Here is a 15,634-nt window from a genome sequence, read left to right as displayed (position 1 = left end):
AAGGTTGTATATACAAAGTTACTGGAGTATTTAAATTCACATAGTTTGCTGTCAAATGTACAGTTTGGTTTTAGAAATGGTTTAACAACTGAAAATGCTACATTCTCTTTTCTCTGTGAGGTTTTGGATAGATTAAATAAAAGGTTGCGAACGCTAGGTGTTTTCTTTGATTTAACGAAGGCTTTTGACTGAGTTGACCACAAAATATTACTGCAGAAGTTGGACCATTATCGAGTAAGGGGACTAGCTTACAATTGGTCACCTCTTACTTTAAGAACAGAAAGCAGAAGGTAATTCTGCGCAATATTGAGAGTGGTAGTGATGTTCAGTCCCAATGGGGCACTGTTAAGTGGGGCATTCCCCAAGGATCGGTGCTGGGGCCACTGCTGTTTCTTATTTATATAAATGATATGCCTTCTAGTATTACAGGTGATTCAAAAATATTTCTGTTTGCTGATGACACCAGCATGGTAGTGAAGGATCTTGTGTGTAATACTGAAACAGTATCAAATAATGTAGTTCATGAAATTTTTAAGTTCATGGCTTGTGGAAAATAATTTGGTGCTAAATCACAATAAGACTCGCTTTTTACAGTTTCTAACTCGGAATTCAACAAGAACCGATATTTTGATCAGACAGAATGGGCATGTTATAAGCGAGGCGGAACAGTTCAAGTTCCTAGGCGTTCGGAGAGATAGTAAGCTGTTGTAGAAAGCCCATGTCCAGGATCTTGTTCAGAAACTAAATGCTGCCTTATTTACCATTAGAACAGTATCTGAAATAAGTGACAGTTCAACACGAAAAGTAGTCTACTTCGCATATTTTCATTCGCTTATGTCGTATGGTATTATTTTTTGGGGTAATTCTTCTGATTCAAAAATGGTATTTTTGGCTCAAAAACGGGCTGTTCGAGCTATATGTGGTGTAAGTTCAAGAACCTCTTGTCGTCTCCTATTCAATAGTCTGGTAATTCTGACATTGCCCTCACAGTATATATTTTCTTTAATGTCGTTTGTTATTAGCAATATTAGCCTATTCCCAAGAGCTAGCAGCTTTCACTCAGTTAATACTAGGCAGAAATCAAATTTGCATGTGGAATGCACTTCCTTGACTCTTGTGCAGAAAGGAGTGCAGTATTCTGCTGCATCCATTTTCAATAAGCTTCCACAAGAACTCAAAAATCTTAGCAGTAGCCCAAACTCTTTTAAGTTTAAACTGAAGAGTTTCCTCATGGCTCACTCCTTCCATTCTGGAAGAGCTAAAAAATTAAGCAAATTCCAGTGTCACATTGTTGATTTTCTTTATTTGAACTTACGACTTGTCGCCTAAATATGTTTTTTTTTTATTTTTTTAATCTGTTTCTACTATCGTGTTATAATTTCATGTATTGACTCGTTCCATGACCATGCAGACTTCTCCTTAATTTGGTCCCACGGAAAAATAAATAAATAAATAAATAAATTGTGTTTTATTCAGTTGCTGTCAGACGGTCCATAAGTAAAAATTACCAATATACCGTAATATTACACGCAACTGAGGAAGACAGGACTACAAAAGATAAATTTATACTTTTGTGTATGATACCTGCCAAATTTTATGTAGCCTAATGAGTTTTGTGTAATCCGGAAACTTGTCCAATTCGGAAAATTGTTTCAGTCCCATGGGTTTTCTTTTTCAGCAAGTTTTACTCTAGTATATGCTGATAATAGTTTCCATGTGCTTCGGCGCATGTGTGTACATGCCATAGCATGTTCTGCCTCACACGTTCACACCAGCCAGACTGCGTCCGAACAGTCTCAACGGCAGAATGAGTATGCTGGTCCAGTGTATCCACATCTGGAATGAGTTCTGTATGCAGAATACTTTTGAGATGACCCCATAATCAGATGGGTTGAAATCTAGTAAACGAGCAGGCCATGCAACTGGACCCCATCGTCCAATCCATCGATCAGGGAAGGCCCGATTGAGATGCGTCCAAATGTTAATGGCTAAGTGGAGGGGAACACCATCATGTAGCAGCCACATAAGCCTTCGAATCATCAATGGCACTTCTTACATCATACGAGGCAAAGTCACCCACAAGAAACGCTGATAGTTCCAGTCTCTTAGGCGATGCAGAAGGAAGACTGCTCCCAAAACATGGTCACCAATTATCCTGGCTCACACATTCTGGCTGCACCAATGCTGATGATTCGCTGTCTCCATACCATGGAAATTCTACATACTACCCCACAGATGGCTATTATGGAAGCTGAAGATACCACTCTGCGTACAGGTGGCCTCACCTCTGAATATGATGGAGGACACAAATCCCAGAATCGTCGTTGCCTGATGAAGAAACCAGTGATAAAACTGCTCCAGATGTGGAAAGTCTGTCGCTTGTAAGACCTGCACACGCTCTAAGTGATAAGGGTAGTAACAATGTTCATGGAGAATGTTCCACAAGGTCGTCTGGTTTACCCTGTACTGGTGGACCAAATTTCTGGTACTTACATGGTGGTCACTTTCCACAATGTTAATCACATTTTCCGCCAAGTATGGTGTTCAAACATTTCGACTACGTCCTTCATGATTTCCTGTGTCCTGAATTGATCTTGCCTCGGATAAACGGCGAAACACTGTTGCAAACATTGAGTGCTGTGGTAGTTGTCAGTGGGAATAGGTCTCCTGATACAACCTTGGGCCCATCATCCATTGCCATTTGCCTTTCCATAAGTAAACACCATGTCGGCAAACTTTCAACTCGAATACGGAACCATTGTGTACAACGCTGTATCACATCCACTACAAGGTGAGTCAGCAATACAAGTGGATTTGACACAACATTCCCAATTACTATGGCATTGGTAGCCCTGCGCCTGCTACACGGACGTCTGAGTCACAGCTCTTGTACAAGATAAGTAATTTAAGTAGTAATAAACTGTTTTTTAACACTTTAAACTAATTTATTTTGTTAATTATAGTGCTCTGCAAGCGTACCATTAAAGGTTTTTGTCTTACTCGCGTATTTTCACAGTAATCACGTAAAGTTCGTTTTGTTTACATATCGCGGCCAGGCCGAACTTTTGAGTTTTCAGATTAAACTTCATAACGCAATCTTAAGTGCATTTACTGATAGTTTAGTGTGCTAAATACGTTTGCTGCCCCTTTATATCTGTAGAGTATCGTCATCTCTTAAGTAATTTCCAGTAAAAAACTTCTGAACCACTGTTTACATAGTCGCGAGTAGGCCTAATTTTTCGTACACGTATTTTCATTGTTTTCCGGTAACTTAATTGTCTTTCTGTCACTAAAATCGATTTGTACCATGAGTGTAAAGTGCCTGACGTGCCGTAGGATCGTTAGCTCCGGGGTCTGGTGTGATGGATGTAGTAACTTTTTTCATTGGGGCGACTGTAGTGGCGTGGGAATTGGGAAAATGAGCGAGACTCATCAGTGGTTCTGTAGGCTATGCAGTAGAGATAGGAAGATTGTGGAACAGGAGGGGAAAATTGCTGCCCTTCAGGCTGAGTTAGATGAGGCTAGGCGAGAACTGGGCAGGTTAAGGGGGGAGAAGGGTAAACAGGGGTGGGAAGTGGCAACAGGCATGAGGAACAGGCCAAGAAATTCTTCTGACAGCTTTGTTATTAATGTACAAAATAGGTTTGACCTGTTGCCTCAGTCAGATACTGATGAGCCTCTCACAGAAGTAGATGTAGACAGGGCTCAACAAGCATTCAGCAGCAAATTGATTAAGAATGTAGGGAAGTCTGCAAAGAGAAAGAAAGTCTTGTTGCTAGGTAGTTCGCATGCTAGGGGTGTGGGCCAACTTCTGCAGGATGAATTAGGGTTGGATTACCAGGTCACAAGTTTTTTCAAACCTAGTGCTGAACTTGGGCAGGTTACAGAGGATTTAGGTTCACTATGTAAAGGTTTTACTAAGGCAGACACCGTGGTTATTGTGGGTGGGCCGGGCAACAGTACTGACAGAGATCCGGGGTACAGCATAAAGTGTGACCTGGCAAAGATTGCATCGGCATCGAATCATACCAGTGTTGGGTTTGTGTCGGTTCTGGAGCGCCACGACCGACCTCATTTGACCTCTTCTGTCAGGAGAGTTAATTTGGAGTTGGAACGGCTACTTGGATCTGGTGCAGGGTCACATGGCCTACACCTCAACAGGAAAGGGAAGGGTAAACTGGCTGGGCTGATAGCAGGAAATTTAAAGGGGGGAGGAACTACATCTCATGGTGGAAACTCTTTTTTAGTGTAAGATCAGTGTCCAGTGGGAAACTCAGCCAGGCAAGTACTAAATATGTTAAAAAAGTTCAAGATACAAAAGTAAAGTGAAAAATAATGTTAGTATATTTCATCAAAATATTGGGGGATTGAAGAATAAAATTGATGAGCTTCTGCTTTGTTTAGAAGATATAGAAACCAAGAATGTAATAGATATACTATGCCTGTCTGAGCATCACATTGTCACTGATATGCAAAAGGTTAGCATCAATGGGTACAAATTAGCTGCACATGTAAGTAGAGATAATATGATGAGAGGAGGAGTTGCCATATATGTCAAAAGCTTCCACAGTGCAAAAAATTTAGAAACTAAATAATTTTGTGTAGAGCAACATATGGAAGCATGTGCCACTGAACTTAAACTAAATGATGGCACTTTCATAATTGTAACAGTGTATAGGTCCCCCTCAGGGAATTTCCAGCTATTTCTAGAAAACTTGGATGCTTTGTTGTGCTATCTGTCAGACAGGGGGAAGCAAATTATCATTTGTGGGGATTTCAATGTTGATTCCCTGAAAGAGTGTAATAGGAAGAATGACCTTTTAGTATTACTCAGTTCTTTCAATTTGAGCTCCGTCATTGATTTTCCTACTCGGATAACAAAGAACAGCAGTACATTGATAGATAACTTTTTTATAGACCAAGATAAGTTTAAGGACATAAATGCTTATCCTGTTGAGAATGGTCTTTCAGATCATAGTGCACAGCTTGTTACAGTACATAACATAGCTCCATGCAGTATAATAAATCAGACTTTCAAAGCAGTGCATTCAATTAACAATATAAATATTGCAAACTTTAGGGAAAGCCTACAGCAGCTAGACTGGGATGAAGTGTATAAGGAACCCGATGCAAACTTGAAATATAACTTATTTCACAATACATTTTTAAGGGTATTTGAAAATTGTTTTCCCAAGAAAATAGTTAAACATAATTCCAAGAAAACATATAAAAAACCTTGGCTAACTAAAGGAATAAGAATATCTTGCAACCGTAAAAGAGAACTGTATCTAACAGCAAGAGGGAGTACTGCCCCCGAAATTGTTCAATATTATAAAAACTATTGTGCGGTACTAAGAAAAGTTATTAAAAAGTCCAGAAGCATGTGTATCATGTCTGAGATCAGTAACTCTGATAATAAAATTAAAGCAATTTGGAATATTATTGAAAGGGAAACAGGGCAACCAAGAGCACAGGAAGACTTTAGTGCAATAAAACTGAATGACAAGTACACTAACAAACAATAAGAAATTGAAAATATCTTGAATAATCATTTTTTAAATGTTGTGGAGGAAATAGGATCTAGATCTTCACTAGAAGAGGCAAGGCTATTAATAGAAGAGGCCATACCTGCGCAGTTTGAAACAACTGTAATTCCACCAACCTCTCCCTCTGAAATCAGTAAAATAATAAACTCACTGAAAAGTAAAAGCTCTTACGGAATTGATGGCATTTCCAGCAAAGTACTTAAAGCTTGTTCCCCACAGATAAGCAGGATTCTCAGCCACGTATGTAATAGCTCTTTGGAGCAGGGTGTTTTCCCTGATAGACTGAAATATGCCATTGTAAAACCATTGCATAAAAAGGGGGATACGTCGGATGTCAACAACTACCGCCCAGTCTCTCTTCTGACAGCTCTATCAAAAATTTTTGAGAAAGTAATATATTCAAGAGTAGCCTCCCATATTTGTAAAAATAAAGTACTAACAAAATGTCAGTTTGGTTTTCAGAAAGGCTTTTCAACAGAAAATGCTATATATGCTTTCACTGATCAAATATTAAATGCTCTGAATAACCGGACATCACCCATTGGTATTTTTTGTGATCTCTCAAAGGCCTTTGATTGTGTAAATCATGGAATTCTTTTAGATAAGCTAAATCATTATGGTTTGAGTGGGGCAGTGCACAAATGGTTTAATTCATACTTAACTGGAAGAATGCAGAAAGTTGAAATAAGTGGTTCGTGTAATGTTAAAACAACAGCTGATTCCTCAAACTGGGGTGCTATCAAGCACGGGGTCCCACAGGGTTCGGTCTTAGGTCCTTTACTGTTCTTGTTATACATTAATGACTTACCATTCCACATTGATGAAGATGCAAAGTTAGTTCTTTTTGCTGATGACACAAGTATAGTAATAGCATCCAAAAACCAAGAACTAAGTGATGTAATTGTAAATGATGTTTTTCACAAAATTATTAAGTGGTTCTCAGCAAACGGACTCTCTTTAAATTTTGATTAAACACAGTATATACAGTTCCGTACAGTAAATGGCACAACTCCAGTAATAAATACAGAATTTGAACAGAAGTCTGTAGCTAAGGTAGAATTTTCAAAATTTTTAGGTGTGTCCATTGATGAGAGGTTAAACTGGAAGCAACACATTGATGGTCTGCTGAAACGTCTGAGTTCAGCTACGTATGCTATTAGGGTTATTGCAAATTTTGGTGATAAGAATCTCAGTAAATTAGCTTACTATGCCTACTTTCATTCTCTGCTTTCGTATGGCATCATATTCTGGGGTAATTCATCGTTGAGTAGAAAAGTATTCATTGCACAAAAACGTGTAATCAGAATAATTGCTGGAGCCCACCCACGGTCATCCTGCAGACATCTATTTAAGGATCTAGGGATCCTCACAGTAACCTCACAGTATATATATTCCCTTATGAAATTTGTTGATAATAATCCAACCCAATTCAAAAGTAATAGCAGTGTGCATACCTATAACACCAGGAGAAAGGATGATCTTCAGTATGCAGGGTTAAATCTGACTTTGGCACAGAAAGGGGTAAATTATGCTGCCACAAAAGTCTTTGGGCACCTACCAAACAGCATCAAAAGCCTGACAGATAGCCAACTAACATTTAAAAATAAATTAAAAGAATTTCTAGATGACAACTCCTTCTACTCATTGGCTGAATTTTTAGATATAAACTAAGTAAAAAAAAAAAAACTTAATCATTAGTGTCATGCAATATTTTGTGTAATGTAATTTCTTGTACAGACATCTTTTATTAACCTGACACGTTCCACATCATTACGAAGTGTCGTATTCATGATCTATGGAACAAGTATTAATCTAATCTAATCTAATCTGATAGCGCTGCGGACATGACGTATGAGAAACAGTCCCACCCTCTAAGAGGGAACCATGTATTTTGTAACTGTGGCTGCAAAGTACAGCAAGTATTAGATGTGCTGTCTCTGTAACAAGTATGATTGAATAAATCGTCTCTAGCACAGAAACTAGCATTTCTGAACGTAAGTTCATTAGACCTTTCTTGTTCCATATCCTCCAATCTATCAATCCCTACCCTACAATTTGTACACGGTGGAAAAAATTACCCTGTATACGTTCTAACACAACCAGCCAAGCAGCAATACTACAAGCATGAATAGTATGTGCGATCCATCAGACTGAGATTTCCATGCGATCATCAGAATTAAGGCTATCGTCAGGAGTCTACCAGGGAAGTGTGACAGGACCGCTGTTCTTCTCTATACACATAAATTATCTGGTGGACAGGATGAGCAGCAATACGCAGTCATTTGCTGATGATGCTGTGGTGTGTGGAAAGATGTCGAAGTTGAGTGACTGTAGGAGAATACAAGATGACTTAGTTCTAACTGATAAATGGTAGCTAGCTTTGAATATAGAAAAATGTAAGTTAATGCGGATGAGTTGGAAGAACAAACCCATAATGTTCGGATAAAGCATTAGTAGTGTCCTGCTTGACACAGTCAAGTCGTTTAAATATCTGAGCGTATCGTTGCAAAGCGATATGAAAGGGAACGAGTATGTAAGGGCTGTGGTAGAGAAGACGAATGATCGACTTTGATTAATTGGGAGTATTTTGGGAAAGTGTGATTCATCTGTAAAGATGGTCGCATATAGCACGCTAGTGTGACCTATTCTTGAGTACTGTTCGAGTGTTTGGGATCCATACCAGGTCGGATTAAAGGAAGCCACTCAAAGGCACACTGCTAGATTTTTTACCAGTTGGTTCGAACAACATATAAATGCTTCGGATATGCTTCAGGAACTCACATGGGGACCTTAAGAGGAAAGGTGACGTTCTTTTCGAGGAACACCATTGAGAAAATTTAGAGAATGGCATGTGAAGCTCGCTGCAGAACGATTCTACTGCCACCAACATACATTTCGCATAAGGACCACGAAGATAAGGACGAGAAATTAGGGCTCATATTGAGGCAAATAGACAGTCGTTTTTACCTCGCTCTATTTAAGAGTAGAACAGAAAAGGAAGTAATTAGTACTGCTACAGGGTACTGTCCGCCACATACCGCATGGTGGCTTGCACAATATGCTCACCCAAGTGCAAGCTACGCAGCAATCAATCGCCCATGCGACCGACTGTTGCGATCCGTTGCTCGTTTGTAAGGGCCTAGTGAATATGCTATTTTGTGATACTGTAGTGTGTTCAGAGTTTCAATAAAGTTTAATCAATTCCGTACTCCCAGAACAGAGAGAGAGAGAGAGAGAGAGAGAGAGAGAGAGAGAGAGAGAGATCTGCTCAGCGCCTATACTTCTTGTTAAATCAAGCTTTCAAAACAATAACGATAAAGACTGTTGTGTACATCATCACTAGGTTTTCTTTCTGAACCAGGGATCGACTAAACTGTAACTTTCTGAGATCAGTGGTTTCTGTGAATGCTACTTCTCGATTGCGATTTTTAATTAACATCACTGTAAACGAATTTTTTCGCGATTTCTGCGGTTTATGCGATTTATCACCGTAGATTAGTCGCAAGTAACGACTAAGAAGCACTGGCAAATATAATATACCTCACTGTCTGATAACTGATATTTCTGGCCTGGTGAAATGTGTCAATGCACCCAAGTGATACGTTTCCGCCTGTAAAGGATCTACTAGTCAGGACCTAAGGTTAGCGTTTTCAGAAACTCAACTGGTAAGAAGTTACGTGGGAGTGTATTGTTAATATTTGTAACTATTCTTCTTGAGTTGTTACATGATATACAACAGTTGTGCTTGTGCAGGGAAAAAAAATTCATGTCAACAGAACAGTCAGAACTAAGTATGGTTTACATTTCTTATTCCATAGGCTTTAATTCTGTAACGATGAAACAAGTGCGAAAATAATAATAGCGTGTGTTGAGAATCGTAACAGAAATTGCCACACAGTACAGTAAGCGTCTGTGTTTAGAATACTTATTCTAGCTGCTTTGTTACGTTCGCAGATATCTGAAATACATTTTCTGTGACACAATATAGCGATAATTCAAAATAGCACAGACAGCAGAACTAGAGAAGATGCCAGAAGAATGTGTCTTTGTCAAAAGAAAACTTAGTTGCTACACTTGTAAATGAACTTGGAGAGATCTCATTTATTGCCAAGTGTGAAACCTCCATCATTTTACTGCTTTCATTACTGCAACTATTCACAGATGCACACGGTGACTGGTATTTCTATTGGTTAGTAACAGAGGAAAGGTTTAATAATTCTCACGAGAAGGTAGGGGGGAGAGATGCCCTGTATTACACTTTAGCCAAACGTATCCGTGATGCTGTCAAGCAAAACACAAACCGCAAAATTTTTCTCTGAGTGAAAGCTTTTTGGTTTATTTCTTCACCATGAGTAGGTTATATACCATAGGATGACCCAAGGCTCTCAGAATGAAGTATAGACGCCAGTCAACGTATGGTACACGGTGTTGAATATTTAATACTGCTTACTTTAGTTGTGACTTGTCACTGTTAAAAACGTAGCGTAAATTAACTTCCTTTGGCTGCATGTAAGACACCCGTACATTTCCATTTCAAAGTAAAAAAAATATGCGATTAAATTTTACGTTTATTTTAAAACGTTAGTAATCTGCAGACTAATACCGATTTAACGTGCACTGTGCATGTTGCACACAGTGTAATCTGCATGCTTTCAAATACGAATGATCTGAGACTATAATATTTAAGGTATCACATACACTGAACGATGGATGCCGCCGACAGTTGGCAATCGAAAATAACAACCGGCACTATAACTTAAAATACCAATTGACACACAAGATAACAATAAATTATTAAATTAATTCGTTACAACAAGTTTTGTGTATCACACTATATGATTTGGATATACTAATATTTAAAACATAATTCTACTAAATAATGAGTGCTAAAACTGGCTGTTCAGCAACAAAGAAGAAAAGGGAATATAGAGGTGAGCTTGTGTGTGACGCGAAAAATCGATAAAAACCATTATTCTACGCAAATTGGTTAAATGAAGACATATTTAAAAAGTGGTTAGGACCAATTAGAGGTGACAGCACGAAAACGAAATACAAAACATGTTATATAGTGCTAGAAGTAAAATGAAATGAGTTAGTAAACCATATTGAAAGCCAGAAACACAGGACAAACATGAAAGCTATGGACCATGCATGATGTATTTCTCACAATAGTTTTTTTATTCACATAAGTTAGGCAATTGCAATGGATATTATTAGTATTATACCACTATTATTAAACTTATATTTTATGAATTTTAACTTTGAAGATATAGTAACGAATTACAGTATAAGGATTTCCGCAGCAATACAGAACACGTTAATATTATTTACAAAACAGCAGGATCTCACTCTTACACTATGTTATTACCTTCATTTACAGATATTGAAGGCAGATAAAGAGCAAAAGGATGGTACAGTGACTGATATAAGATTCAGTTTGTTGGTTATGGCTCATAATTTCAGTTTCAATTAAGTCCACTAAATGGTGGAGATAGCCAAACTCAATTTTAAGTTCAACAATTGCAAAAACAATAAATCAAAGGTGCACAAGCACTGTTAAGAACATACTCTCCCAAATGTCAAGGACGAGTTAAGTAATTATCTAAGAGACAATGCATTTTCCATGCTTATAGATGAGAGTCCAGATATCAGCAATATCAAGTTATTGTTTATGTTACTGACGTAATGGGTTGGTGCATTAGTTCGTAGCGTTCTCTCACAAGATTAATAAACACAATAGATAAACATGAAAGACTCCATTCACGAATAATATATTCTCCTTCACTGTTTACAACAGTCTGCCAACGATGGGGTAATTTTTCGATTCCACAGGTGTAAAAATTATATGCAGTGCATATTTTCATCCAGAAAGGATGTTCCTTGCAGGTTGTTTGATAGGGAGCAGAAAAGACGAAAATCTGAGCGCACAAGATTAGGTGAATTAGGTGGGTGCGGAATGACTTCAAAACACAAGTTCTGTATAGTGTTTTTTGTCAGAATATGGGCAGACGTTATCGTAGAGTAGCATCACCTTGTGCAGTCTTCCTGGTCGTTGTTCTTGATTACGTCTGCAACATGTCTCAGTTGTTGACAATAGATGTCAGCAGTGACGATTATACCTTGGGGCATCAATCCGTAGTACACCATACCATCACTGAGCCACCAGATGCATAACATTATCTCTTGATGATGCACACTCTGTATGAGGAGGCTTTGTTTGGGCCCAACCATTCCTTTCTTTTCCTTGTGTTAGCATAAAGACACCAGTTTTCGTCACGAGTAATGAGACAGGATAAGAATGTTTGGTGTTATTCACTAGTCAACTGATGACGAGCAAGCAGAGATGCATATATGGCCACCCACTGTGATTTTGGCTTACAGGATGCAGTACCCATACACCTGATTTTTGAACCTTTCGTATTGTGTGCAAATGTCGCATGATGGCGGAAAATTACATTTCATCAGATTTGCCAGTTCTCAAGTGCATTGTCGCGAATTATCGTGGCTTAATGTGTTTAAACGATCTTCGTACAACCTCTAAGGTCGTCCTGAATGGGGACAGTCACTAATGTCGAAACAATCCTCATTAAAACGAGAAAACGATTTTCTTGCTGTGGTCTGTGCAATGGCATTATTCCAATACAGGACGCAAACGTTTCTGGCTGCCTCCGTTGCCGTCACCCGTCTGTTGAATTCAAACAGAGAATATCACGGAAATATTCCGATGTAACATAAGACTGAATCATTCAAGACCTATTTCTTAGGTGGAAACTCAGAAACAGTTATTTACAGTGATTTTTGTCATTCAGCAGATTTAGTTAATATAGTTGGTTCACAAGAAATTTCTAGATGCATCGAATCTCTGATACAGAATATTTACAGATCTTTTTCTCACTCTCCAGAGTATATTACTGGAATCTCAGATGTTCACGCATTCTTCTCAATTAAAAATATTAAGTACCAGTAACACAAGACGGTTAGAACTTCCAGACTGTGTTCGTGGTACACTGCAACTAAGGAAAGTCCTTGTTGAGCCTTTTATTAGGAAGCAGCATTTAAGAACTTCAATCCTGTAGAAAATATGATCTTTTGTGCACTCCAGAAGCCCTTCATCAAGCCTTAGCTTCATTTTTTGAACTACATGCAGTCACTAATCAGTTCATTGATTTTTCGGTCACAGAAAGTCTCTGTACTAAGTCCCTATCATGCGAGTAGAAGATTTATCAGAATTTTGGAAGTCATATCTATCAAACATTCCTTCCTCGGCAAGGGTGAGAAGTCAGACAATTTAAATGTATATGACCCTAGTGTGTTGTTCATTATTGAATAAGTTAATGTGGGGGCACAACCTGTATAAGCACTGAAAGACTGTAATGAGAAGGTTGTTGTTGTTGTTGTTGTTGTGGTCTTCAGTCCTGAGACTGGTTTGATGCAGCTCTCCATGCTACTCTATCCTGTGCAAGCTGCTTCATCTCCCAGTACGTCCTACAACCTACATCCTTCAGAACCTGTTTAGTGTATTCATCTCTAGGTCTCTCTCTACAATTTTTACCCTCCACGCTGCCCTCCAATACTAAATTGGTGATCGCTTGATGCCTCAGAACATGTCCTACCAACCGATCCCTTCTTCTAGTCAAGTTGTCCCACAAACTCTTCTTCTCCGCAATTCTATTCAATACCTCCTCATTAGTCACGTGATATACCCATCTAATCTTCAGCATTATTCTGTAGCACCACATTTCGAAAGCTTCTATTCTCTTCTTGTCCAAACTACTTACCGTCCATGTTTCACTTCCATACATGACTACACTCCATACAAATACTTTCAGAGACGACTTCCTGACAGTTAAATCTATACTCGATTTTAGCAAATTTCTCTTCTTCAGACAAAGAGCAATTCTGACTAGCTTCGTGAAATTTTACGAAAAGTGTGTAAATGATGGCTGCCAAGTGTTTCCAGTAAACACAAGTTTACAAGTTTATGTAAGAACACATCATTTGTGAATCAAAAACTTGCCCTTAGTCTCGATACAAATGTGTGATATGACAGAATTTGATGAGAAGTATGACAGGAAGTATGAAATGAAGATCTATAAACCACAAAGTCATCAAAAAGATAAACAAACTAAGGGTGTATTTTTCTGGTACAGAAGAAGAGGCATTAGGTGCAAACAATAGCATTGAATGCTGGAGTGCAGTAGGTCAAATAAAAAGTTTTGGTGTACTGTATGTGCTCTCGAATATTGCCAAACTATGAAAAATAATACTAGTGTTGTCACATGGTAATGCAGTCTCCAAATGGGCTTTCCCCATGATGACTAAAAATGTAATAGGCTAAACCCAAGAATACCAAGTGACTTGTTAAGAGTACTACTAGACATGCAAAACAAGCACCATCGTTGTACTAGGTATCCACTAAATAAAGTTTGCAATATTTTAATTTTTATCTGACAAAATCACACACTTTTGTGCAGTTTTTTTAAATAGTACACATAAACGAACTGTTAGAGAATTGAATTTTACATTCTGAAAAAAATATAGTATCTCTGTAGCAAATAAATTTTCGTGTGAAATTACATTCCAGGGTTTAAAACTTGCACATAAAAATTGTCCTAGATGGGTATAAAAATAAAGTGTGCAAAATTGCATTTGGTCCTGGGATCAACTCAGAACAAATTTGATTTTAACAGCCACATTAACAATTTTATTTCAGAAACAGAAAATTTCCCATCAAAACTGTCCTGAACTCCTTCCTCTGAGTAATCCTCTGCTGGCAGAACTGTGCTCACTGGCTATTGTAAAATATTTTCTAATAGTACTTGAAGTTCTACTTGACAAAGCTATTAAACAATTTCCCTATTTAACAGTAGCTGGAAACCTAATCACAAATCCACCAAAAGAGCAACTGTACAAAATGTTTTCTTGATGTAAATACATATAATATGAAGCTGCATGTATATAGTCCAATGAGTAGCACTGGATCATCAAACACAATAATAGATAATGTTTTTGCAAATTTAACTTTCAATAAACTGAAAGTACATAGAATTAACAGTTATTTCAGATCACCATGGTCGGGTTATCAGAAAGATAAATACTAGATAGAGTAAGAAAGGGATTACCAGAGATATCATGAATGCTTGATAAGTGTTAAAATATTTGTATGAAAAATATATAAAATGTAATAGTCAAACAGCCTGTGAAATGTTCATATATAAGAATAAAAACTACAACAAACTATAAGACAAGCAAAATAGAGATATTATAAACATCAAATAGGAATTTCTTCAACTATTTCTAAGAATGTGTTGTTAAACATATAAATAAGTGGAAACATAGATCTTGCAGGGAAGGAACTGACTGACCCATGTGAACCACATTCCATCTCAAATCAGTATTTTGTAAATACAGTTCAGAAGCTAATGAAACAAAACAGAACATTGATTAAAAAGAGTATAGCTTCATCACAAATAACAGAATGACTATTTCTATTTCCAACAGATGGAACAGAAGCTACAAATATAATCAGATCACTGAAAACAATGAAACAAAGGGCATAGATGGAATATCTGCACTGCTGATAGTATTTAGTTAATCCTCTGACACTCCTAATAAACTTGGTAATGGAGAAAGGACTGTCCCCCCACATGTCTGAAAAAGAGTAAAGCAGTCCCAGTTCACAAAGGCAGTTAGAAAAGGAGGATCCTGGAAACTACAGACCTATAACAATTACACACACCTTATCAAAAATTGTAGAAAGAGCTATTAAAAAAGAGCTATGAAATTCATAGAAAAACAAAATAGTCTGGATTCAGTACAACATGGGTTTAGGAAAGGGAAATCTACAAAAACATCTGTGACAAGTCTAATGACACATATAATCACAGGTTTGTAAGAATAAAAAAAGTTTTTAGTGCATTTCTTGATCTATCAGAATCCTTTGACTGTGTATGCCATACTACTCTATTACATAAAATGTGTATATATAACACCAGGGGTAATGCACTCAGTGCAAGGAAACCTTTTACTTTGATATTCAAGAGGTAAATTATGGGATAGGACAAGGCTCAATACTTAGTCCATTAATG

Source organism: Schistocerca gregaria, chromosome X (assembly GCF_023897955.1).
Source record: "Schistocerca gregaria isolate iqSchGreg1 chromosome X, iqSchGreg1.2, whole genome shotgun sequence".
NCBI classification, from domain to species: domain Eukaryota; kingdom Metazoa; phylum Arthropoda; class Insecta; order Orthoptera; family Acrididae; genus Schistocerca; species Schistocerca gregaria.
This window is presented reverse-complemented; position numbering follows the sequence as displayed.